We start from the raw sequence: 21559 nt of genomic DNA, 5'->3' as shown, positions 1-21559 counted from the left end.
CGCCACCTATTGTTTCCTTATCACTAACTGGGTAGCTCCCAAATACACAAAGACACATCAGTTTAGTGAGGCTTTTTTCCGAGGCTGATTTATGCAGAGAGTTGCATGAATACTTACAACAGTCCCTGGGGGTGTTCAAGGCCAGGCTGGACAGAGCCCTGGGTGGCATGGTTTATTGTGAGGTGTCCCTGCCCATGCAGCGGGGTTGGAACTGGATGATCTTAAGGTCCTTTCCAACCCTAACTATTCTATGGTTCTATGAGCGTACTCCCTCCTGTAACTCGGTTGTGAGCAAGTATAAGATGAGAATATGGTGGAAGCAATTTAGTTTCTACACTTCACCAACTTTTACCATTGTTACAAGAGGTGTTCAGAGAGAGAAATGTTAGAGTTTCTAGTCTACACTAATTGTGAGCCATGGAAAAATGATGATAGGAATAGAAACAGGGAGTTCTTCAGATTCAGTTTTCAAGAAGGCCATTAGAGACTTTTTTCTGATATAATTTCCAATCTTTTCCTACTCAGCTTTGGTAATAAATATCCCTTGAGGACAGCAAACATGAATCTATTGAGAATCTTGGACGAGGGACTTTAATGATTTCATTTAAAGTGCTGGTCGTTCAATTCTCGCAGTCTGGCTGTCTCTCTCTTCAGTTCCTGATGTTTTTACTCAAAGAATTCTCCCTTTCAATTAAGTGAATGAACCTGAGAATTAAGTAAGGCTGTCACAGGAAGTAAAATGAATATGACTGATTTTTATAATATAAATTGGAAGCAATTACCAGTTTTCTATCTTCATGCTTGCTTGGAAAATTTACACTTAACCCAGCAATACACCTTAATTAAAGGCCTATCTATCTGTATAACCTTCTCTTTCTAGCAAAAGTCCTTCTGTGAGCTGTATTAAATTTACTGTGGCTTCCTCTCTTTATTAATAACTTTTCCCTATAGTTTCAATTAAGTTTCTGGTCACATTATAGCACTGAGGTAAGAGTTCTGTCTGACCTTTAATAGGATAGGGATAATAGAACATCTTTGGCTTATGTTCTCCTTTGGTAGCACAACGTCTCCTTTTACTAAACACATGTATGGAATTTGTAGATGGCTAAATGTGCATTTCTCAATGAGAAAGCCTACACCAGACTGCAGTGAAACTGGATGGACATCCATTCACAGTCTGTGGGACCAGACAGTGCTTAAACAATCTCACTTTTCCTTGCTTTTATGGCAAGCACCAGTGGGAGATTGTGAATTACTCTTAATATAAGATAAAAATACTGTATTTTGACTGATGTTTTCCATATGGCAAGTCATGCTTCTCCCCACATGAAGCCCAAGGAGTGTTCTGTGAGGCAAAGGGTGTAGTTACTTTCCGATGATAAGGACCACATTGCATTTGAATTCAGATGTTAATGTTCTGCATTTGGACACCAAGTGGAAAGGACAATTAATGATCTGGAATGATAAGGGATGTTTATGCTTCTTTCAAGCCCAAATTACTTCTGGGTGGGAAGGGTGTATCTGGGAGCCAGCCAGAGTTTTGGCAATATGAATATCTGAACCAGCTGCTTTTCTTGCTGTTTTCCCATGATTGGATTAATCTGTTCTTTGTGTCTCTTCTTTGTAACCTGTAGCTCTTGATGCTCTTAGGAATTTTACAGCCAGAGGCATCTACCACATATTTTTCTCTTAATAGGTGATTATGATTTTACTTCATTATGAAAACCCCAACTCCTCTTTACCTCCATATCTATGTTCTTGAATCAGCCTGTCCCTGATTTTAATTCAACGAATCATACAACTAGCCTCAGCTGAAAGTTGCCAAAGCACAAAGGACACAGCAAGTTAGATTTGCCAAGGTGACATCTCTCTGCATTAATTCCTGCTGGTATTTCTGTCTCTGCGGATGTCTCAGTGTTTCGGATACCTCATCTGGCGTGTCCACATAAAGTGGGTCTAAAGATCAAAGCAGTAAATGTCCCATATGAGGCAGAGCTGGATATTTCAGATGAAGAACCCGAGCTGTGGCAGACCCTCATGGGATGCCATGGGAACAGCTCTGGGATGGGCTCAGGGCAGGGATGCCACTCCTGCAACGACGTGACTCACAGTTATTCCCACATGGGTTTGGCCTATTGACTTGAATACACATTACAATGAATTACTGGTTGAACCTGCTGGTAAATGTGCTGTATCAAAGAGCTGTGGAGCAATATCTTCCTCAGGCAGGTGCTTGGCTCCGAGCACTGCTTTGGCAGTGGCTGAGATCCGCAGATAGCGCTCACAGAGGTTGCGTTATTTCCAAGGCCTTGGTTTAGATGCACTCCAATGCTTCTTGCCCTGGAGCAGCAGAATCTAACAGTCACCGTCTGGGCTGTTTCACCCTTAGTCAGCAGGACTCATGCTTCATCACTGCCCAAACTGAAAACCTATTCAACATCATCATCGTTTGTACACCTGTCACGATTCTGCCTTCAGCTCTACCGGTATTTCCAGCCCAGTCCACCCATTTACCAGCTTCTTCCACAATCCTTTCCATGCTTCCTTCTGTGTCATAGCCTGTGTTCCCCCATGAACTCCCTGACTTTTTGCTCTGACTCTTTGCGCATTTAGCCTCTCTTAAATACACATTTCACCTTATTTTAATATGGAACTGGATTTACTTCTACATGTATTAGGTTTTGTTCCCATTCTCCTACCCACTTTCTGCTTCCCTATCTGTCCTGGGATTGTGGGTAGAGGCACAATCCCTTGTTTAAAATGCAAAGCATGCAAACACATGCTAAAGAATTATGCAAATATTTCCCAATTGCTTTCATTGTGATTTTTATTATCATTGGTTTGGTCTTATGATGGAAAGTGGAAGCCGGGGGAGCCAAAGTTCCTGCCTGTGCATGGAGCTGGGATTAGACTCTGAATGTCCCGGTTCCTGTTCGTTCTAGAGCACATGACTGTTGTCTCTCCTGGAAAATCTTCATTTACCGAAACAGAAGTTCTGAGATTTGCATAACTTTGTAGCAGCACTTTCTGAAGTGTTCTATTCAGTCCATGCCAGGTACATTGCTGCTAAATCATAGCAAAGGAGATTACCCTGAGCACTGAATACTCCAGTACTGTTGGATTTCCCACCATGAATTGCTACGAGTTCTGTTATTTCCCAATAATGAATTCCCATAGGACAAGCTGGCGTAAGAGAAAGTGTACACTGTATATTTTAAACTGTGTGCACATTGGAGTGTACAGAGCCATGTGTCTGGGAATTGCATTCAAGCTTGTGTTCGGGGGGCTGTTAATGAAGTAGAGGAGGAAAGGGACTGTGAAGCAGCAGATCTCTTTCTGTAGATGAGGCACAGGAGCAAACAGGAGGAAAAGCCAAGGAGGGAGCTGCTGGAATTGGGCCTGGTGCTCTGGGATTGGTCTCCTGTTGTCACCAAAGAAGCAGACTTGTCCCTAAGGTGCTGTCAGCTTTGCCCCTGGGTTTCTGCTACTGGTGGGCCAGCACAGTACAGAGTAGCAGGGCTGGGTGCTCCAGAGGTGTGGGGAGAGGGTTCACTGAGTGATTCCTCATCTCCTCTTGTTGCGTGCTAACAGGGAACTGGAAAAGGGAGCTTTATTTGTCATCGCTTTCTTTCCCTCTTCAGGTAAATCCACCTCCTAGCCGGTGGCCACATCCAACCCAGGCCTGAACATGCAGTGCCAAAAGGAGAGGACAGAATGCTCTGGGAGACAGACACATAGTTCCTGCCTGCTGCCAACTCAACCCCTAACAGTTTGTTTTCTTGGATTTAATTTTGGAAAGAACTGGAAGGAGGGGAAACCTTTCCTGCAGCTTTCATTTCTGGAATGAAATAATTTCTGGATCTCATTTCTGGAACAGTTCTGTTTGCTAAGGGGTGAACACAGGGGATTTAAGAGAAGGAACTGAGCTTTGACCTTCTGTCCAGGCATTCCTGCAACTGCTTCTGCTGTCCATCTCCCTCACCCTGCACAGGAGACGCTGGGAGTGGCTGAAGACATGGTAGGAAGAGCCTGAACAGATTGTGCAAAGAAGTAGCCTATCTTCTGGTTGCTCAAAGGGACACTGAGGAGTGCCACAGTGCTGGAATGACACGGATCTGTGGGAAGACCTTCTGGAAAGCAGTTGAGGAGGAGCAGAGATATCAGGCAGCCTGGAAAACGGGATACCAAGGAATTTTGCAAGAGGAGAGCTCAGTTGAGTGAGAATCCTCCCAAGAGGATGAATTAACTGGAAATTCAGGAGAAGATGTATGCACAATATCCAGTTCTTTTGTGATTTAACCCAAAATCGTTCCATGTTCTCCATTCCTCACAAAGCCCCAGTTCTCATGTCATCTGATTATCTGAGGCTTTCAGCCTTCAGTTAGAAATAAGTCTACTGGTTCTTAAGGTCATAGAGAAAAGCTTCACTCAGGTAATCCAGTTTGGAAGGCTGAAAGCCTGGAGTGCAAGCTGCATCCCTTGGGATAGTGTGTGGGTTTCCTAGTGCCATTCACTGTGTTACATTTTTAGAAGTCACCAAGAGCCAGTCTGAGCTGCAGCACATATTTGGGTTTTTAGGCCATGCATTCTACCTCAAACGTGGCGGATCTGTGGGAGGAAGATGGAACAGCCCAGAAATGGCATCATTTTGACACATGGAAGATGGTGATTCAGTTATTTCACAGGTACATGGACTACTGCAAATATGCAGCTCATAAAAATCTTGACAGTGTTTAAAGAAGCACTTTGAGAGTGTCAGTCCCCTTCTCATCATGCCAACTGGTCAGTTTGTTTTGCCATATACGTGGATGAGGGCTCAAGGAACAGGTGAGCACTGAGGAGATCAAACTGCCTTTCCAAGGAAGAAGTGTTGTGCATGAAGCTTTCATCGACATCTCTTGATCTGAATGAGGAGATCTTGTTCTGTGGATGAGGAGAGGACCTTGGTCTCTGAAGATGCTAATCCAGCACTTCTTGCTGCCCTTAACTTGACCTATGTAGTTTAAACCGAAGCAATGTACAAGTGACAGAGTTTCTGCTGAGAAAGTGCAATATGTGCCAACACTTTTAATATTACACTTTTTTTTTTCTGTTTAATCTAGTATCTGATGTGAATGGAGGGAAAAAATGATGTACAACATATTCCTTGCACCAGAGCCTTCGAAAAGAGAATGTAAATGCATGGGTATGACACAAACTCCCCTTCTGTTAACACGCACTCACACAGGCTCGCCCAACTTGCCAAAAGCACAGTTAGCCAACCTACAGCGTGTAGGGATGTAATTTACTGAAGGGAGGGGACAGGTCTAATTTATGCACTTGGCCCTCGGAGCATGGTTTACCTCAGTGCTTTTCAATGTGCAAATTCTGTAAATCTGACTGGGAGAAGGAATTTCAGCTCCCGCCAGGCCTGGGACATGCTGAAAATGTCGCTCGCGCAGATGATGACTTGTGTTTAATTTGCTGTTGTGGATGGGCCTGAACCAAACTCTTTCATTCCAAACATCTCTAAATTTAGGAGGTTTTGGCATCCTAGTCCAGATATGAGTCAATAGCTCTCTGTGTTCCAAAGAATAACTATTGGGTTGCAAAGGTGGGAGTCGTTATGTAAATGGGATAATATAAAGGAATATCTATATTAATACTTTCATTATGCCTTGGAGCTAGAGGTTTGCCAAGGCTTAAGTGGACTCAGGATGAGCTGGACGCATCCAATTAATGTAAGTAATGTGACTTTTCTTGAGCAAATGTGACTCCTCGGTGCACATTACAGCTGTTGAGTGTTCCAGCTCTGCTGCATCTGGTCCACGGAGGTTTAGAAATGTGGATTTGAGTGTTGAAACCTGCTCTTAGTTCTCATTTTGTTTGGTACGAAATAAATGTGTTCTGATTTTCAGTGCTTCTGTGAGGGAAATGAAACATATCGGGGTGTGTTATTGATGGATATACGGAATACCAATTCAAGAATTATGTGTTCATATGAAAAGTGCATTGGACCTCCCATCTCTTTCCTGACGTCACTGCTGTTACTGAATCATGTAAAAGTCTTCTAAGGCTTCTCTCAGCATAGCTTCTGAATTTCTCCCACTGATGCCATAAGCAACATCTAACATTCTGCTGCTTCCCTCTCTTGACCAGAGGGAAACCCTCCATGCAGTTTACCATGGGGCTCAGGTGCTGGCTCACACAGGGCAGGTGGAAGACAAGGCCCTTGACTGTGCAGTTGCACTTCGCACTTTGGACTGTGGGTTTTGGTAAAGGGTGCAGTTCTGCTTGGTTCTAGGGAAAGGAAATGGGACTTCCTTCCACAACAGAACCCTTAATATTATTTAGATGTTTTGTGATTCACCTCTTGTCATATCCCAGCCTTACTCCAGGATGTCTCTTGAGTGACTGGGACTCACCACTGCCAGATAAAAGGGGAGAAAAACAGCACTAAGAAAAGCTATACCAAACCCTCTTATGGTTTCCCAGACTGAGAAAGACAGGCAGTTCCCCCAGCTCTCCACAGCTCTCTGTGGCTCACCATGATCTCCACCTCCATGCATGGGGCCTCCTAACTGGAATTGTTCTTTCCAACCCAGTTGTCCCTTGCTGCTGTGACCCATGCTGGTCACACTGTGGTGGAAGAAGCCAGGTTTGTCCCTTTCTTTGTGCTGTCTGAAAAGCTGAGCATTTGGAATCACCCCCACATGGAAGCAGCAGGCAGTGTAGTGGAGTAAGCACAATATAATACATGAGGATCAGCTTAGCATGTTGGATCAGTGACACTGCAGCAGAACACAAACTGCTTATTCTTTTTCACAGCTGTTCTCCCAAGCATTTTAAGCATACATTCACCCTCAGCATGCAGGAGATTTACGTATTTCACTTCCATTGACATGGTAGAGGAGACCCTCCTCACTTGCAGATTTACTCTTTTAATAGGCATCCAGCACAAATGGGAATTAAGTACATCTGTGTGTCCAACAGAGAGGAGACCAGAACCAGCTGTAGGCACAAATAACTGCTTAGGAGGCCCATATTTTCGTGCTGATTTGGTAACTCACAGGACAGCCAAATCTTCCTTTTTAGGAAGGGGAAGAAAAAGAGAGGACCTCATCTTCAGATTGTATCACCCATGGAAGAGGAGAGTCAGCAGGGAGAGAACTCTGCGTGAGGTTCTCCTCTGCCTGATGGAGCAGCTGGAGCAAATAAGGTTCATCGTGGGCAAACGTGAGCTCATTTTGCCTCTACTCCCAGCTGGCAGAGAAGCCAGAGTGTTTGTTTCAGGCTCTGAGTCAATGCTGTGATAACTTGCTCGCGTGACTTGCTAATTGAAGTTAGAGATCTTTCAAGATACTGCACGACCGTGGCATAGATGTGCTTCTCTTAGTTGTCTTATACATGAACCTTTTCGAGCCATTCATCTAAGTCAAATGTACTGCAAATGGTAGAAGGACAATGAGGATTTTGGGAGAGACAGGTAAGGCTCCGTACACGTTCTCACTGTTGGGAGATGCAGAGGTGAGTCATCTGCGTTGCGTGATGACAACCCAAGCACAAGGAACACAGTCCTCAGCAAAGTCCTTTTGGAATTAGCCACCCAGAAAGATAAATCTCAAAGACAAAAGAAAATGGTATTAGGAGGAGAGAAGTGGCAATGCCGGGAGCCCTTAATTTGATGCCAGTGATATCTCAGAGTAAGCAATTTCCCAGAGGGTTGTCGGAGATGTGAAGCGAATTGTAAGCGCTGCTTTACAGGCATTTGTGGGCACACACACCTGCTTACAGCAAGGGAAAAGACAGTGCGTAAATGTCTGGAATATTACATAAAAGCTGTCTGGTAGACTGGGCAGAGCAATTAAAATCCATCTCGCTGAAACGAACCCTGAGTGCAGGTCAAACAAATCTAATTTTTATTGTTCCTTGAGGAGATGTCTGCACAGGAGACAAAAGGGGGCTGCAGCCATCAGGTTAAAACACCAAGATGCCTTTAAAAAATTAAATGTTCACAATAGTGCTACAGCAAGCGAGATCAATGATATATTGCAGCGATGGTTTAAAACTAATTGATGACTAATGTTGTAATGCATTTGTAGCTACATTGATCTATTATATATCTTGGCCAAGCTGAAGGGACACTTCAAGGAGAAAAATTGCTAACTGTTTTAACCCGATGGAACTTGGGGAAAAAATAGTTACTTTAAGAGATAAATGGAAAGGTTGTGACCCCCTAATGTACATCTGGGTCTTGCAATGCAAAATCAAATTATCATTAAACAGAATGTGATCTGTGATGGAATTAAAACAACTACAAACCAGGACTGAAAGGTCCACAGAGAAATACAGTCGTGCAGTCTGAGCTGGGGCCATTAGCTGAAAAGCTGCCTGGCTAAAGAACTGGTGTAACAAGTTGGTATGGAATTGTTTTGCTCTATAATGAAAGTTGGTTTAATTGGAGACTGCAGGAAAAATGTAAGCGTATTTACAGCAATTTACATATGTAAGACATTCTAGAAACATTGCTTAATTAGTGTATAAATAATTAACAATTTACCCTAAGTTCTGAGTAACATGTGTCTCTCTGGCTCTCGGAGGGGAGACAGGAAGCCTCATTTTCCCCTCCTCATTTTTGTCATGCCTGAGGCTCACGGCTGCTGGGTTTTACCCTTACAGTTGGAATTCAGAGATGTCAGTCAGGCTCTGCTTATTTTCACATCTAATTCATGCAAAACCCAGGTTTCCTCCTGAGGCAGTCAACTGGCCCAGATTTGCTTCGAAGTTTGGCCTAGGTTCAGTAAATGACTCACTTTAACTAAGGTACATCCATCTTCCTGGCTGAAACGTAATATAGGAAGTGTTGTCAAAGAGCAGATACCCCCCTAGAACTACAGCTTACAGATTCAGGACCTTAGACACTGAAAGTAATAGCTTGTTTCATCCCCTGGTTTCCTGTTACCCAATGTAAAGGACATTGAGTGGGTAATCAGAACACTGCTGCTCAACCCAGAGGACCAGTGTGGGTTTCTGCATGCTGCACAAGCTGCAAATGGCTGGGATGGATTCTGAAAGCTGAGCTGGTAGGAGCTGCAGTCAGTAAGCCTCTGTGGTCGGGGGCTCTGTGCAAAGTTCTGTGGAATAAATAAGGCAACAGGTTACAAATGCAGATAATATTATGGGCCACTACTGAAATACAGATTACCTTGAAAAGGCCAGGGTTAAAGGCCAAAAATACCACTGAGATCTTTAGCCTTAATCTCTGAATTGGTTCCCTTTAGTAGGAGTATGTCCTCATGGGTCACTTCCAACTTGAGATATTCTGTCAGTTTATACATGGTATAAGATAACAATCTAACAAAGACAACCCTCACCACTGGTGACACTGATTTCCTTCTGCTTGAGAGGAAGTTAATGTAGGAAGAAAATGACCAGCCTGTGATACTATCCAAGTGCCATGTATTCCTCTATGATAAATTCATGTTCCAGTGGGAAGGGAAAATGCTTGCAATACCAAATTGCAAATGTTTTGTGATCTGAAATGTTGGATGTACCAAAACCCCCAAAGCCTCCATGTATTTTAACTGCTGTACATTAGGCTTCCTCCTTTGCACTTACACAGTTTTAATTTGAGGTCCCTGGGCTCTCAGCAGCCACACATAGCTCTAGCAGGTGGAGTTGTGCAAATGGGCTTGCTTCTTAGCTGTTGACCCTCAATGGCTGGGATTCCATAAAGGGAAATGTTTGCAGTCCATGGAATAATTATCTGCCATCCTAACTTTCCAGTCCTGCATCTCGCAACATGATGACGACTTTTCAGCGTACGTCACGATGATGAGGACAAGGCGTCAGTTAGAACATCCCATCCCATCCTATTTCCATGATTGCAACATAGTGTAGGTAACAGTCTCATGTTTGGATCACACTCCTAAGCAACAATCCCAGCAATTCTTGCAGAGGGTGGAGTTGCGTACTCATATGGAACTCGGAGTCTCATACTCCTCCTACTTTTGAAACAATCAGACATAAGCAACCAGGATGTGATTTTAAAGAATACTTGAAGCAGTTTCAATCTGCTGCTTGTGCTTAACAAAGGAAGAAACTCTGTACTGCAGCTGTCTTCTGTGCCAAAAGGTTTTCTTAACTTGTGGACACATATTTCAAGATGATATGTTTTAACTTACTGATAATATTTGCTCCACTTGATTTATCCTAAGGCTTTATGGTTGTCAGGTTAGTGTAAGAATGCAAATAGGTAATCTAAAATGTACCTCTGAGTGTTCTTTTTCTGTGTTCCCTCTTAATGTCAATATTATGTCAATAGTGTAGAGAAGTTTTTGATGAGATGCGCTGAGTATTCTGACTCATCAGAGAGCTCAACATTGGGTCCATCGTTTACCAGTTCACTGCTGTCAAAAGCTATTGCATCCTTCATCTCTCTTGACCCAGGCTTGATTTATTTTTCCATAGTTTTGGTTCTGATATGGCTTTGAAACAGTGTTGATTTTCCCAGGAAGCCTTAAGAACCAAGGCATCTGCTTCATGCTGTTTGGGCAGCTCAAACAACTGCAGAGGGAATGGAATAATCTCCCACTCTGACCTCTGACAGCATCACATTTCCACTGCCTGCAACCTGCCCCCCATCACGGTGCCCGGTACTTGTAGCACTGCAGGAAGAGCTGGGGAAACTCCTGTTCTCTGGGCCATGACCTATAAAGCTGTATGATTTTAGGGAAGGCCAGGTTAGCTCCAGGAGGAGGGAAGTGTTATAGCTCTTTGTTTCTGATTCTGCACAGAAGTCAGAAGTTTTCAACATCAGTGAGAGCATCAGTGTGCATGTTCCCGTTTCCATCTGTCGTGCAAAGCATAAATCCAAAGCACTGTGTGAGCACAGTCATGCCCAAAATATTTAAAGTTACCTGAAATGTTGGGGAATTAACACTTTACATTTTTCTCCAGAGCCCTGAGTGGTGCAGACATTCTGTTAATCGTATATTACAAGCTCAGGCAATATATTAAGTTTGGGAAATAGATGTATATAACAAAGATGAAGAAGAATTAACTGGATCCTCTTTCTGCTCACGGCTGTCTATAATTGTTTCATTACATTTCTTGGGGTTTTATTCTGTTTTGCTGTGACTACCTACTGGCAATGTATCTGTAAGGAAAGATATAAAAGTAAGGGATTCTAACGTGTAAGACGTACAAACTAAATCCCGTGACGTGTTCTACTATGTGAATATTCCTAAATGCCAGACTAAACCATCCCTCCAACGGTTTCTTTTACAGACTTCCCTTGTTCCAGAAACTTGGCTTCACTTAGGAGGAAACCCCATAACTGTGCCTTAAAATTTGAATTGCATCAGTGTGGGTAAGATGTTGGGCCAAATTCTTTACTGGTGTAATTCCATGGAAATCAGAAATGCTACACCAGGGCTGAATCTGCCCTGTGGTAGAAAACTATCTCCCCAGAGGCAAGACTTTTGGAGACAGTATCGTATTTTAATTCTAAGCAGACAGTTTGTTTTGGGTTGTATACAGAGCATGAAAATGTAACTGCTATAGGAACTAGCTACATATATGGTGATTTTATTCCTGGTTTAGTGCTGTTTGGTTTATTTGTGTATGATTTGCAGGTGGCTGAACAGCCCACAAACTTCTTTTTATGTAATTGAATGAGTCCCTGTTCAATTTCAGATCGTAAAGGATTACAGTGCTGGCTTTAGAGCATCATTTGTATGTTTTGCAATGAGTTTAGGAGAAAGGCTGCGTGTTGTTTATAATCTGGGAAGTACAGATTCCAGTTAACAATCACCCTTGGAGAGCAGGCAATTATATTTTTTATGAGTTAACAGATGCTGATGGTACCGTGCCTCCCAGGACTGTGTTCACTCATTTGGGAATTTGTAGGGCAAAATATGATCTGCCTTTTGTAGCAAGTCTCAGGCACGGCAACTGGTGCTGGTTGAAGTGTGGCTGAGCCTCCTTCAACCCTTCTATGTGCTGACCAGATTTTGGCATCACTGTGTGATGTCTTACCGCTGTAACAAAGTACTTCACGTGAGCTGGTCAACGTGGAAAAAGGCTTGAAAGGATGTTGCAAAAAATATTTCACCTCTGTTCATTATTTTCCTGGGATGTCAGGCATTGTGAAATTTCAGGAGCTCCATGGATTTTCACAGCTTGGCTTGTGAAATTCCTTTCCAGCAAAACAGATTGTGATTTGGTGATTTTGCACCTCTGGATTTTGGCATAGAGCTGTGGTGGAAGATGTCTCTGGCTAAGCTGCCTCTGGATTTGGAGGGTGGGCAGAGCAGGGCTGTATGTCTGCTTCTGGTCAGTGAGGAATCATAGAATGGTTAGGGTTGGAAAGGACCTTAAGATCATCCAGTTCCAACTCCCCTGCCATGGGCAGGGACACCTCCCACTAAACCAGGTCACCCAAGGCTCTGTCCAAGTCCTCCAGTCTTCTTGTTGAGCTGTAACCTGACAGTCCTCACCACTGTATTTTCTGTTCCAAAGGCAAAGGCTGCACAGCCGTAGCTGCCCTCAACACCAGTGATCTCAGGAATTACTTGAATAGAAATGGTAATGCTAAATTCATATTTCTAGGATTAAAGGCATATGCTAAAGTTGTAGGGGTGCCTGCACTGTGTGGGTACAGACAGAATCTGTTCTGGGGAGCAAGCAGAACATTTTCACATGCGGGCAACAGGGACAGGTACAGGACCAGTGTATGCAAAGACCATTGAGCACTTCCTCTGCACCTCTGCAGCAGTGGGCTTCATTTCTGTCCAAGCCCTTGGGGAGGATGGGGGGGTCTTCTTAACCTATTCTGTGGAGATCTGGCAGACTTCCCAAAGGGGAACCAGCTGATAAAGACATGACTTTGAGCCGGCATTCACACCACAGAAGGAGTTTGTAAAGGTGGCGAGTGGTGCATTTTCCTTTTGCATATCCCTGTATGGCAACAAAGTCATTCTATTTCCCCCCCCTCCAGGATCACACTGTGTCACAGAAATTCACTTACTCTTATGGCATTGGCAGTGTGGTTTTGAAAGAAAAAGCCCCGTGCTGTCTGGAATGCTCCACTGTTGGGTACCAGAGTCAGAAAACATCCTGCCTGCCGTGAACGTTAGGAAAACAAAGCAGCCCTGACTCAAGTGCCAAGTGGTTTTTTGGAAGGCTGACTCCCCTGAGAATAAAGAATATTGGTATCCAGCCGAGAGGGCGGGCAGGAACAGGCCCTGGGCAACACACTGGAATTTTGGTGGAGCCTGCGATCTTGTGTGCTTGTTTGTATCGGTTTCTGACTCCTGTGTTAAAAGGTGAGCTGCCCAAAACGTAAGGAAACAGGTCACACATTGATAAAATCTGAATTAGTTTTCTACCTATATTTAGAGCTGTGTAAAACAGGGATTTCCTTTTTTGGCTGCTCTACTATCTAGGAGTAGCTTAATATCTCTGTTTAAAACCAGAAAAAGTTCCCCAAAGGAAATTCCTTTTTTTTCCTATTGTACACTCAAAAAAACCCCTTCTTCTTGTTGCATAGTATTCAGTTGGGGTTTACTTCCCTATTTCTCTGTTTGAATAAATAGTCCTAGTCTAATGATTTGGTAAGCGTTTCATCCAGGGCATTCCTCAGCTTCTATTTCATATACCAGTGTTATACTGCTGCCTCAAAATGAGTGTGAAAACCACCCTCAGGTGCCTAAGCAAGGATGTGTTATATGACCCTTTATAAATCTCTTCTTCCCTTCAGTTGTTATGTTAATCAATACTAAGTAGAAGTGCTCAAAGATCTATTTCTGCTTCTGTAAGTAAACCAATTTTCTTACCTGCTTCTATTGTTTTGGTGCATGGATTTGGTTTGGATGAAGTTTTCTGCATAGAAATTCTTGAAAATGCCACATGTAAGTGGAAAAACTGCAAAAGAAGAGGAGATTGTGTATATAGAGATAGATTTTACTTCATTTGTTTCCTCTTTATCTTAAATTTAGATTTGAGAGGTAACAGATTAGATCCCTTTCTGTTTTTTTTTCCAGTGTGGCAAAGCAGCTCAGTGGCCAGCATGGCTAGTGTCTAAGCTTCCACCTCTTCTAAAAACACTCAGGTAATGTGAAGTTGTTTAGTGATGCTGCTTATGCTGTTCTTGCCCTCGCTGAAGGGTATGGGCTGAGAATACAGCCCAACAGTCTGTTTTTATCTATGCTAACGTTTGGTGCTGAACCTGCATAAGAACACATTTTCCCTCTCTGATGGTAGTTTCAGTTATCAACACTTACCCAGACTTTCTGGTTTGGGACCCAAAAGAATGCCCCAAAGGCATTCCTGTTCATTGTCTGGGTTTGAAGTACATCCCGCTGCACTGTGACATCTTCTCTGGTATATTTGAGAATCCTGAATCACTGGATTTAGAAATGCCAACAGTTTTCCCACTTGTTTTTGCAGAATGCCCTGTTGGCTGCAAAGCTAGGCCCAGTATGTGCATTTCCAGCAGGGTTATGGTGGCAATTCAGCAGGACATTTTCTATTGGGGTGTCTCACTTGTGTACTTGTGCTCTCCTAAAATGACAGTTCAACAGGAGCCTGGAACGCTGGGCCAGGGAGGCTGAGAGATGTTTTTGTGTTGATCTCAGTGGAGCGGGACTGGGTCTTTATTTCCTTGACAAGGCTGGAAAATGTTCATTCTGCCTCTTTCCCCTTCACACACATATTTTCTTTTCTTTATAGAAGAAGTCATTTGTCTTTAGCTCACCATTCACCTCTCTCTTTGATTGCAGTTAATGGAATTGTCACCTTTATGTACTCATGTTCCATTTCTCAACCTGTCTGGACTTTGGCCTCCAAAGGTTACCACTGCTAGTGAAGTAATATGATTGAGTCTTTTTAGACAGATTTATGCAAGATTTCTTCTCCAGCAAGTGTCACATTTAGTCTAGTTCTGCAAAAGAGAATATTTCAAAGATGCCAACTGTCATCTAAAACCACTAAATTGTTCTGCAGTGCTGGTGGAGAGGACTGCGGGCCACCTCAGAGCAACGCTGATTTACACTACATAGAGTTGTATCCTTACAGCTTGAAATACAGGCTTTTGTTCATAATGAAAAAAAGAACGATCCTGTCTCACAGACAGCACATTTAAAATGGAATTTTCAGTAGTTACTCTGTAATGAAAAGGCAAAAGGGTAGATTTGAAGTGAATCTCATCAGAATCATGGAAAAAAAAGGCAGGTTTATTTGAAGCAGTAGCATCTGAAGCAAAACTACAAGACCCCCGCTCTAAGCAGAAAAAAAAGTGGCTGTGTTCCATTTAACTACATGCACCTACAAGATATTTGCAGGTTTATAGAAAGATTTTGAGATTATAGAGGATTCGCTGCACTCATATCTACTCTTCCTGCATCTGATATGAAGCACAAATTAATCAATCATCATTATTCTGCACTAATATAACACCTCTTAACCCTCAGCTTTCAGAATGTTTCAAAGGAGTAATGAATTAAGCCTCACGAGGTCTTGGGAATACGTGGTAATCTAAACTTTGGTTCCTTCAGTATAAAAAAAGGCATTTTCAGGACTTTGATTTTGGAGACTGGAGATCTTGTAGTTGTACTTGAAAATATTTTCATTTATCACCCTCTTGGAAAGAAACCATCTACTGCTAAAGAAGCATAATGAAATGGAAAAATGTCTTAAGGAAGAATTAATACATTTGTCTGTATTTACAGACAGATAACTATTTTTTTCTATTTACTGGAGCAAAAATATCTGTATAAATCAAGGTACTAATGTGATATAGGTATAAAAAAGGCAAAATCCCTGCCTGTAACTAAAAGGGTGCACAGAGAATTATTATTGCCGAGGTACAAGTCTCATTGTTTTGAACATTACACATTGTGTTGGGTGAATTCTGACTGAAGCAAGTGCAGGGAAAGCTTATTAGATAACCCCAGACTTGCTGTTATGAAAGAAAATGTAAACGGTTGATGTTTAACTTGGCAAAACAAAAGATAAGAAGGGATTTAAATGTGTCTGCAAGTATGCTGTGGGAGGAGAACAAGTATCATTTATATGAAAAGAAAGTGTCAGCAATGTAGGAGTAAATGAAGACAGAAATAATGTAATTTGTTTTTAATGCACAGAGGAATAGGATCCTGGAACAAAACAGCGAAGAAGGGAGGTAGTTGGGAGGGTGAAGAGCAAGAGCTATAAACCAGAGCTCTATGAAAAGGCTTATAGGATTTGATGGTCAGAGGTAGTAAAAACACATCTAGGTCCGTTTTTCTGTGCTTCAGTTTACTGCTTTTCAGTTGAAATGAACACTTGGGTATATCCACAGGCACAGTACTTTGTTTTGGGTCACCTAGCTAACGTGAAACAGCTTGTTTGTGTCTCTGAACTCTATACTTACTCTCTGTGGTGTACTTCCTTGGTCAGGGTGGTAGCCTTACACTACAATTTGTTCCCATGGGCCAGGTGCCCGCATGCCTGGACTGGTCTGACTCAGACTGGGATGTGCACGTCTCACAAGAGAGAAATCGGCATCCCACAAGAGGAGGTGCAGACCTCCCGGGGAGCAGAGCAGAGCATGAGAGCACACACTCCCACTGTGCATGGAGCTGACTTGGAATTCCAGTCAGGAGGGTGGTATTTCTTAAGAAGATCTATCTGTTCAGTGCAAAACATGCGGATTAATGTGAGAAAACACCAAATGATTCAGTTTGGGTCTAATGTCCTTTCCCACCCTGCCTAGATGCAAGGTATTCCCAATGGAAAGTTGATTTTCACCCAGATTTTGGTTTTGTAGAAGTGTTTTCCATCAGAAAATCATCCCTACGGAAAATTACTAACTGCTTCTAACACAAAGTGGCCAGCGAAGCTCTCAGAATGATTCAGTGGCAAAGCTGGAATGAGAACCCACAGCTCCTGACCACGAACCCTGTGCTCCAACCACGAGACAACACTCATCTTTCCCTGAGCAAGGTTGTTCCTGCACTGTTTCTGCCTGGGCCCAAGTGGGAAAACTCTGGAAATGTTGCAAGGGAGCTTTAATTTTGCTACAAGATTTCCTGCTGGAGAATATATGGGGGATAACGGGAAAAATCCCTGTTGGCTCCCTAGGAGCGCTTTGGACATGATGGTAATGTGAGGGTTTCCATGTGCTCCTCCCTAAATGGGTCATGGAGGGATGTGGTGGGGTCTGATCCTGTCCACTGCAGGAGTGCTCTGCCACTGCTGGCCTGTGGGTTCAAGGGGTGCATGGAGGGCATCCTGCTGTCCCAACCTCCCTTCATGTTAAGCAAATCTCTTCATTCCTCACATCAGGAATACTCCAGCTTTACAGGTAAACCTCTCAAGCAGCGTAACCCCAAGCAGAATGTCCAACCCATGGCTTGCAGTCATTTATGTAGACAGCGATTATATATTTACGGGTCAAGGTAGGGGGTGTCCTCACTCCAGACATACCCTTCTGCTTGTTTCCCTCTATTTATTCTTCCCCTGGCTCTCAGGGGGGCTTCTTGCAACCCCCCACTATTTCTGTTCTGCACTCCTGAAGGGCAGCAGGCCTTCGGCTGAGAAATACGATTTAGCAACAAAGAGTCCACCCCCCGTCCACCCCCTTGGTTCTGCTCTAGTCGCTTTTAAATAAAGGAGAAATACGATTCCCTTTCCGAGGCAAAACCACTCGTATCACTTGAATTCCTGACAGGGCACAAGTGCGCGCTCGGCTTTCCAGGGCAAGCCTTCGGCGTGACAGTTACGCCTAACACACAGCAGAGCCCTTCCACAGCGCTCGGGGCGAGCTCCGCTCGCGGGCCCCCAAATGCAAACCAGATGCCGGCACCGGCCGGCGCAGCCTTCAAAGGCGAGCGGGGGAGGCCCGGCCCGGCTCCCGCCTCCCCTTCTCCGCTCCACCAAGGGGGGACGGCAGCGCAAGCGCGACCAGGAGGAGGAGGAGGAGGAGGACGTGGGGGGGGGGAGCGCGGCGGGTTTCCCGGCAGCGGCCGGCGGTCAGGAAATCGCCCTGTCAGGAAAAGCGCGGTTTGTGTAGCCCGCTCCCTGCGCTGCCATTGTAGTGTTTCAGGTCGGACAAGTAAGTGACTGCCGCTCGCCAGGACGCGGCCGAGACTCCCCCGCCGCTTCCCGTTTCAAGCCTGGTGCCGCCCCTCAGCGCTGCGCGCGCTCCCTCAGCGCCGCCGCCGGCCGTTGCGGCCGTTAACGGCACCCGGCCCGGCCCTCAACGCTCAAAGCAGAAGGCGGTGGCATTCGGAGAACGCCGCTCCCGTTCGTGAGGTGCTGCTGGCTGGGAAACGTCGTCGCGATTGCGGTGGTTTTGAAGTAAACGCGCTCCCCGCTCCCCCGGGTTTCTCCTCAGGGAGCCCCGCTCGCTGCACCCGCAGGCCGCGCGTTGGCTGCGTGATTAAATTGGCCCGAATCAGTTTCAGAGCCTGTTGTTGCGTTGCTAGTGGGGTATTACAGGATTTATTGTCAATTCTCCCCGCCTGGCTTCCTGAAGTTCGCTTTTGCTGATGTTTCGCCACAGCGCAGCCTATATAAAAGGCCTAAATTTAATGAGAACTGGTCTGCCCTTTGTCACAGCCCTGAGAGGCTCCAGGTAGCGCAGCGCCCCGGGAGGCTCATAAGGTTTCACAAAGGGTAAAGCACATAGCTTCTTCCCAGTGCGTCCTCCTGTGGACCATGGCAGAGGAGTCACCATTTTCCTTGTTGTCCCTGCCCGTGCCAGGGAGTTGGAACTGAATGATATTAAGGCCCTTTCCAACCCAAACCGTTCTATGGTTCTCAGATGCCTTTTTAAATGGCAGCATTCAGGTGACCTGGCATAGGCAGATGGGACATGTACATCACTTAAGTACTTTCTTAATCCTCCAGGTCGCTGGGAGATTTCCTTAAATGTGTCTCTTGCCATTACTCAAATTGGTAGTTTCCAGGCAGCACAGGTATTGCTGGCACTGGTGTCTTCTCATTGCTCTCTTCTACCACTCCCTCTTTCCTTGTATTGCAGCTCTGCTTTCTCACACCTTCGCAGCACCATCTCCTTTGCATGGCACTTGTTCCTGAGTTCTCATAAGGCTTGTGGGCTGGCATAGAGCCCATCCTAGTAACCTGGTGGAATTTACTCGTGCTAGGCTCACCATACCAGCTGTATTCCTCACTAGTGACGTGCTTTGGGCCGCTTAGGAACTGGTGACTTTGCAGATTTTTTCTCTAACTGAGGTGCCTGGGACTTGTTAGCTAGTTTAGTAAGTTTAGCATCAGTGCTTCTTCTCTGGAGGACACTTAAGAGAGAGATTTAGGGAAAGGAGAAGAGAGGGCTCTTGTCTCTGAGGTTCTTAGAAAGTAATAAACAGACACATTACTGTGAAGGTGGTCTTATTTTTTGTCCTTGCGTATTTCCTCATCCTGGAAGACCGTTAATTTATTGAAATTAACTTTTTTCTAAATGTACTTAAATACAGTACAAAAGCATACTGAAATTGTAAAGTGTCTTTAAATAATAACTCCCCCCTTCAGGAATATGTGCTGGTATATGGTAACAAAATTTTACTGGGATGGGATAGGATGAAAGAGGAAAATGGGGGAATTGGGTTCTTGTAGTGACAGCTGTTCCCAGCTGAAAGGATCAAGCAAAAAGAAATTTATAGTGTCAGGAGAGACTAAATAAACTAGTACTATGCTGATAGGTTTTTATGGGAATTCTTAGCCACTTTTGTTACTCTGTCCAGTGTTTCTAACAGTCCTCAGCTAAATTATCATTTTAAAATGTTGGGGTTTTTTTTGAAAAAAAAAAAAAAAAAAAAAGTTGTCCTCTTCTAAATATGGGCTCTTACTGATTTTCTTTTTTGTACTTCCTCACAAGTCTTTCTTTTCTTAAGCCATTCTTCCTTTAAGCATTCTTTTGATTCTGTTGGAGATTTATGTTTCCTGAGAACTCGTAGATTTACAGTAGAGGATCACAGTAGCTCTCCTGTGTGTTCCTGTTTTGTATCTTGGGCTTTTCAAATGACTCACATTGAAAGTCTTCCCTGGTACCTGCAACTAGAATATCAAAGGTGCAAAATCATGGGTAGTGGCATAGCCTTGGTAGAAATGTTTTTCTGAGCTTCATTTTCAAAGGGAAATTTGTGGTCAGCATTGCCTGGTTGCTTGCCTCTTGTTCATACTTTCTGGCTGGTGTCTTGAGCTGCCCCTTGAGTTTCCCTCTGTATTTTTATGTGTGACAGGGAAAGTACTCAGACTGAGCATGAAACAGAATTTGTGACCTTCAGCTGTTGGAGGCAAGCAAATTTACAAGCTCTTGACTTCTGAGATGTTTTGAGAAAGTCATTGAAGGGAACTTAGAGGGAGGTGTTGGCCTGATACCCTTTCAGGCTTGTCGTTGTGGGAGTTTGCAATTGGGAGACTGATAGGATCATTAAGAAGGCAGATTTTACATTGATAAAAAACAACCAACCAACATACTCCCCACAGCTATGTATTCAGGGAGAAGGAAGAGGACTCACTGGGTTCAGATGAACAGATGTGGTTCTTCTTTCACTGTAAAGAAGGGGATATAGACAGGTTACCCATGTATGGTCTATCTGGATATCTGATTTTGGTGCTGAAGTTGTGTTTCTTTTAACCTAAACTAATGTGAAACCTCACTTCCCCTTAAGTGCTTGTGACAGCAACTGCAGGGCTAGTGTTTTTGTAATTGCAGCCCAAATAAATGTTTAATTTTAAAATGACAGATTACTCAGGGCTGTCATTCTTCTCATGCTTTTACTATGCAAGAGTGAACAAATACTGTATAGTAAACCGTGGATTTGGCTTATGGACACATTTGCTCTGGGCTGAGCATCTTGAAAGAAGTGGTTTACAGCATGTCTTTAAAAATTGATTTCGCCATGGCCTCTACTGCTGGCCTAAGTGTTCCAGTATCTGCCAGGAGTAATTATAGACAGTTGGTTCAGATGTTGCTTAAATGTGTAAGCCTTGATGGGAAATGCAGTGGATTTCAGCCAGAATGCTAATTTTGATGTTTTGTCATTTCATAAAACTGTGAACTCAGAACAAATTATTTTTATACTGATCTGCTGATACGTAATCCCACAGCTAGTGCCAAATTCAACCTTGATGTAGCACTGGAATCTACAGATGCAATTAAGAGTTATCAGCATTAACTTCAGCTGGTGAATTTGGTGTCCACAGTAGCAGAATGGCTTTATTTACCCAGGGTGCCAGGTAAGAGTATGTTCTCCAACCTGAAGCTCCTGATGCCGAGGCGGTTTGCTCCAGGAATGCAGTTTAAAGCTGGTGTGTGTATGGTTACATGAACTGCAGTTGAGCCTTTCAAATTGCATTCTACTCCAAGTTGTGTTTTATAGTTTAGACAGATATTTTGTGAATTAACATCATTGCGCTAGGGGTGTGTTTACTGTATGCTTGTTTTTGTGTGTTTTGTTGGCTTACTGTCTTTAATTTGTTTCTCCAATGCCATTGTAGCCTAGAAGAAAATGAAAAAATACAAAAGTCACAGTAGAGGAATCTGAGTCTGTTTTACTGGCAATGGGTAGAA

General features: G+C 43.8%; 1 protein-coding gene and 1 long non-coding RNA gene across 15 annotated transcripts in view; one reads left to right on the top strand and one right to left on the bottom strand.

Moving 5' to 3' along the window:
• FGGY (FGGY carbohydrate kinase domain containing) overlaps window positions 1-21559 on the top strand; it is a 322855-nt gene that overhangs the window by 162690 nt on the left and 138606 nt on the right. The window contains exon 1 of one of the 14 annotated variants that reach the window (XM_061451147.1): window positions 17954-18076. The exons of the other annotated variants lie outside the window; for them this stretch is intronic. The gene's annotated coding sequence lies outside the window, so the exon portion shown is untranslated. Of the gene's footprint in view, window positions 1-17953; window positions 18077-21559 lie in introns of those variants that run through there. 14 annotated transcript variants of the gene reach the window in all.
• Window positions 8810-17243, bottom strand: LOC133268275 (uncharacterized). The gene is made up of 3 exons (XR_009743022.1): window positions 16394-17243; window positions 13818-13905; window positions 8810-9113 (listed from the first exon to the last, which is right to left on the bottom strand). It is a non-coding gene; the product is annotated as an uncharacterized LOC133268275 (long non-coding RNA).

Source organism: Pezoporus flaviventris, unplaced genomic scaffold, assembly GCF_033815535.1.
Source record: "Pezoporus flaviventris isolate CSIRO_AGI_PZ_B2104156 unplaced genomic scaffold, CSIRO_AGI_Pfla_v1 ptg000013l, whole genome shotgun sequence".
NCBI classification, from domain to species: Eukaryota; Metazoa; Chordata; class Aves; order Psittaciformes; family Psittacidae; genus Pezoporus; species Pezoporus flaviventris.
The sequence above is the reverse complement of the archived record's forward strand: the minus strand, read 5'-3'. Positions and strand labels throughout refer to the sequence as shown.